The following is a 6,000-nucleotide window of genomic DNA, read 5'->3' as shown; positions in this document are numbered from 1 at the left end:
TTTACACCACCGGACCAGCTGCATCCCTGGGTTCCATATTTTTGCCATTTTTATTTGTTTTATTTGTTGGATTAAAATAGCTCTTTTTTATTTTCAGCCTTGTTTTTTGTTTGTTATATGTTTGTTGTGTGTGTATGTTGTGATAAGTGTTTTGAATGGTTTATATGGTATTTGTCTAGCATTTACAGTATACATTATGATCTGTTATTGTGCTTAATTCCACATATCCCGTGACGAACGGCTGTCGATCCATCAAGCCTTCTGGAAGTACAAGACCAACAGATTTTCTTGGAGTATTCCACCCATTGGACTGTTTAAGAAACATATGTATGGACTCATAAGGCGTAGGTATCTATTGTTTTTTCTATGTTAACCCCTGACCTTGTTCGGTTAGAGTTGTTGCCAGGCAGCCTTACCTCTTAATCAGGAGGTAACTCAGTGTTATTGATCATTTTATACACTCTATCACATTTTGATTTATTAGTATTAGCTCTTTATTGCACCACCCCTTCCTTTTTTTCACATATACCCTGACATTGATACCCTGCAGGGTCACCAACATAGGGTAGAACCGGGACAAGTGTTGGACGTTGGACAAGTTTTGGAAGTTGGGCCCGACCTCTGGCCGGGCCTGGCTGTCGGTCATCTCATTGATGCTGGGTCGCTGCTCACCCCAGTTGCGGGTCACTCTCATTGACGCTGTCCCAAGCTGAGCCTCTGATGTCGGAGCATGCTGGAAGCAAGATGGGCTCAGCTTCTGACATTCACTGAATAAGAGAGAGGCCCAACGTGCGACAGCGTCAGAGGCTCGGTGTGGGACAGTGTCAGTGAGGCCCGCAGCTGGGGAGAGCCGGGGCACGGCGGCAATGAGAGGACCAGCAGATGGGTCTGCCCAGAGGCCTGAGACTATCCCCAAGGTAGGTAAGTTTGTATTTATTTTACACACATATAGATAATAACTGTATCACTGAAACCCACAAACTTCAGGCATGTTTTGTATCATTGTACTGTATGTGTAGCTTGCTGAGATTTTCTAGAAAATAAGTTATGGAATCAAGTTCAAGTAAAACACTCAGTTGAAAATTAGTTTTAGAATAATGGTGGTTATACCCACTGAGGTTTTTGTAGGGATAATTGCATCAGAATTTCTAGAACCCTAAGAAAAGACAACAATGTTTATATGAAAATACCAACAAATAATTAAACTTAAATTTTAGAATTTCATCCTTCTTCCTAATATTTTTGTAATCACTAAATTTAGTTTTTTGTTTATTAGAGAAAGGTGCACAAACACAGAAAAAGGGGGCAGAACTCATCTTCTTTGAGTTCCCCCACAAAAATTGCCCCGTTACTAAAGTGTTATTTAATACTTTATATTGCACCTTGATATTTACAAGATTTACTTTTGTGAAATATGGACAATAAAAACATTTTGCATCAACAACCATATATGTTTACATTTTATTTTTGCAATTGTTTCATAATATGTTAAGCAGAACCTAAGCTAAAAGTTCTCTGCATTGAACTCAATTTGACAATGGAGAATTTTCCACAAAAGATCATATAACCCCAGCTTAGTCTTAAATCTAATTTCCTAACAAATCTGAAATAATTTAGCTAATCACATTTGTTGCATAAATCCTGGAATAAGTTGTATAGGCTTATATATCTCTCTCGGTGAAAAATGTGATTTTACTAATATACAGTATTAGTTTAATTAATGCCTGTGTGTGTTAAAACTTAAAAGGCTACTCTTTGTATATGAATATTTTTTTTAAAGAATGTCCTTACTAACTTCTCGGCAAATAAGACTGTTTTGCATCAGTTTGAATTATTGCCGAGGTACTGTATATAATTGCATAATGAAGATATCCATTTCTTGAACTAATTTAGCAACTGGGACACACTAAAGCTCACACACATTTTGTATACAGAGTGGCTATTCCGTTGATAACTCTCATCCCCTTCACCATTATTTTTTCTTTCAGCATCACCAATTTGTGTATTTTTTCTGTTCTCAGAAACATTACCAGATTTTAGTCTTTTGTACTGATTGAATTTAGTTGATGTGATGCTGAACTTTATCAAGTGGTGTTTTTGTAGGGGAAAAGGTGCCAGAGTCCTTGGCAAAGAAAATTCATTTATATTTAAACTACAATAAATAATTCAGCTTAAAATAATGAAATGTGGTGGGAAAAGCACCTATTCACCCCCAGTTATTATTTCCCCAGCCTCCTTCCTAATGATTCCTGATAAGAATCATAATCACATACAGTATAGAGTTTCTGGTTGATTAAAAAAAAAAGTGCCAGAATTAAAAAAAAAATGTTCCAATGTTACAAAAAAAATGCCCTGCTTTCACCTTCCAAAGATGTCTAGCTTTTGGAAATGTATCCACCTTCTTGCTTGATGTTTGTGAGATAGATTATTGTGTTTTTATTGTAACAGGAAGCTGGTTTTTCTATTACTTTAGAAGTTGATCTTCAATTATGCCGACGTTGTAATATCATACATTTTGTTTGTAGTTACAGTAGAGGCAACGTTTATTCTAACATTTGCCGTAAACTAGCCGGGTTACATTCTGGGTATGTGCTGGGTATGTGCTGGGTATGTTCTGGGCTAGTTTGAGGCACGTTTAAGGCATTTCTGCATTGACTAACGACCCATAGGATTAACACAGCAGGTATCCCTGGCAGTCCCATTCAGTTTGAATGGGACTGCCAGGGACCCCCCGCTGTTAATCTGATAGGCCATTAATCAATGCAGAAATGCTGGGGCTAGTTTAAGGAAAGTTTAAGGCATGTATTCAGAATGTACCTGGGTGTTTCCTGGGTTTTTTGGGGAATTGCCACTGGTTTTTGTTCGAATAAGAGTTGCCTCTACTGTAACACCATGCATCATTCAATAATACTATAGTATTTGTATAAGGCACATCGTTCATGATGTCACATACGGATGCAGCAAGACTTACACTGGCGGCATACTTTATTCTTACCTGGCTAGTACCACAAGCCGGGAGGTGTCCCGGCTTGCTCGTTGCTTTCCCTCGGCGTGCCGCGTGTCATCGATGCGCGGTCACGCTTCATCGGGAGCGTGCGCGCATGGCGCGCGTGCCCAGGGCTCCCCGAGGGAGCTCCTAATGTAGGGGATGCGGTGGGGGGCTCCGGGGGACCCGGCGGACCTGGAGAGGGGAGGGGGAAGCCCTGATCGGAGGACCGATCCTCCGAGGCTCCTGCGCGCGCCCGGGACACCACGGCACAAGAACGTAACCGGTGTTTTAATACCATACTTTAACTGATTTCAATGGTGAGCAATTGTCCAGATGTAAAATTAAATTATATTTTTCTACTGTACCTTTTAAACATACAGTAAGACACATCTTTTTTTATAGAGACACTTGGGGACACCCAGACACTAGGAGAGGGGGAAAGATGAGACAGCTTCTTATGACACTATTTAAGGTCACCGGCAGTTCCCATGGGAATATTGGGACATGATGGACCGATGATAGTTTTCCCTACCAGAGAAAGTGTGAATGCGGAACCTACTCTAATAATTGCATGTTGTGTTTATTTACAAATGATATAGTTGTAACCCCTCTCTTGCTCACCTCGGACTAAATCTTACTGCTGAGGTGGGAGACCGAGTTCTACTCCCCGTTATGACCGGTGCATTCTCACTCACTGAGCAGGTGGTCAAAGATCAGACACTAAGACACGACACCGGGTTATGGATAACCAGACAAGTATTTAAATGTAACCCCTATAAACATAGTTATATGCACATAATTGTGATCCTCTGTGTGAGCATCGTATATTGTACATACAATCATAATACTGGTAATGTGCTGCGCAGTTGTGTGCCAATGTCTCTCATAGTCCTCACGACCCTGCGTTATGAGAGGCACGTGTGTACAGTTGGTGCCAGCACCAACATTGGAGCTCTTATAATCTGTGCTATACTGTAGCAGACCTTTCTCTTCACAAAGACTTACTGCTGCGGCCGAGTTTATTCGAGCATTTGCCCGTTCTCGGCCGCAGCAGTAACCTGGCGCGCGCCGGAGGGTGCCGGGCGCGCGCCAAAGCAGCGGAGGAGCGCCCTCCGATCGGGGCTATCTTCCTCCCGCTGCCGGGTCTGCTGGGTCCCCCGGAACCCCCTGCCGCCGTCCCCCACATCGCGGGACACCAGGGCTCCCTCAGGGAGCCCTGGACGTGCGTGCAGGGGGCGCAGGCTCCCGATGACGCGTGACCGCGCATCAGTGATGCGCGGCACGCTGAGGGAGTGCGGCTAGCACGCCGGGGGATCCCCCGGCTTGCGGTGCTAGCCGTGCTCGGATAAAACGTGTCGCCTGTGTACTGTAGGTACCCTTGTATGAAGAATGAGGATACCCTCGTAGTTTGCTCACAACTCCCCAAGAGTTTTAAAAAATCTTACACTAATGTACAGTAGAATAAACAGATATGCCCAATGCTACATCCAATGTGACAAAATACATAGTACAATACTTCAATATTAGTATTCTCATGAGTAAGGGTCATTTAGTAAGACCTTTTGGCCAAGGCGTTATAAGCCTGCAGCCACTTCACGGCATAACCAGTTTGCAGGTCCTAACACTACCTGGTAAAATTCTCATTTACCTCTGCTGAAGGGAGAATGACCTCAGTGGATCTGTCCTACACAGGAACATGAAAAAAAAAACTGCTACTTAAAAAGTGGGGCACGGTGAGCTTAAATTAAAGCAATGTACAGTACAAAACAGGTTTCTCTAATTTACTTTAATAAATATGTCATCATTTATAAAGAATGTGTCTGTTATCTTAAATGTCCTGGTATTTAAAGAGTGTATGGAAATAAGGGGATGGTTACATTACACAGAACAGTACAAAACGAGCATTATTGTAGCAATAGACACGGAATACAGTGCATTGAATTTAGGTAAAAGACACACTAGCACTGCCCATCGTTTCTGCGAAGTACTAAGGCAGCCACGAAAACAACATTGGGTCATGGGGCCACGACATGCAAAGAAATACCAGGGAATTGCACTTGCCCTCGTATTGTGATGGGAACAGTAAGTCTTACTACATCTGTAAACAATCTAAGGGGATTATTCACTAAACCTCGATAAAATCAGTGCATTGTCGATCGACTTTGCATATTTTTACCACACACTAAAACATGTGTGTTAAAATGGCATTCACTAAGAAACAACACAATTTTTTTAAAGTGCGGTCAAAAAATGTAAGATCGCACTACTTATTTTTTTCCTGTCGCACTGATCCTGTTTGTTTAAACTGCAGCCTGGAAGAGCTGCACGGAGACGCTGCGTCTCCAAACACGACTCTTACAGGCGATCATGCAGTTTAAATATTCATTTTAGTACTAGTGTACGGGAGCAGGGGGTCTCCTAAGCTGAACCGAATTGACTTCAGCCTCGGGGACCCCCTGCTTCCCGAGATACAGACCCATTATGTGGTGTTGGTATCCCTGCCATTTTTAAATCCTCCGCGTCACGGCCCACGTGACCAGCAGGAGATACCGGCACCCCATACCGAAGCCTGTATCTCGGGAAGCCGGGGGTCATCGAGGCTGAAATCAATGCGGTTCAGCTCAGGAGACCATCTGCTCCTGTAAATTATTAGTAAAAATAACATTAAAGCAGCTTCATTGCCTAAGCGACTAAAAAAATCATTACCATAGCAGCTAGCCGTTTAGGTAATGACATGAAAAAGAAAAAGATAGCGCACAACTCTCATAGCGTAAAATGTAAATTACAATATATTGTGAAAATATTCAAAGGGTAGTAATAAATGCATGCACAGCCATTACAATATTTAAAAACAGGGCAGTTATCACTGCAGCATACAACAGGTCACGGATCAGCAAGCCACCATCGACATCACTCGAGTGCTGTCCAGTACTGTCCAAAAGAAGATATCCTGGTGTTCTGGTGCTCCGGTCTCCGGTCTTGCTTCTATGGCTTTAACCTCTACAGCTGCA

Source organism: Ascaphus truei, chromosome 4 (genome assembly GCF_040206685.1).
Source record: "Ascaphus truei isolate aAscTru1 chromosome 4, aAscTru1.hap1, whole genome shotgun sequence".
NCBI lineage: Eukaryota > Metazoa > Chordata > Amphibia > Anura > Ascaphidae > Ascaphus > Ascaphus truei.
The sequence above is the reverse complement of the archived record's forward strand: the minus strand, read 5'-3'. Positions refer to the sequence as shown.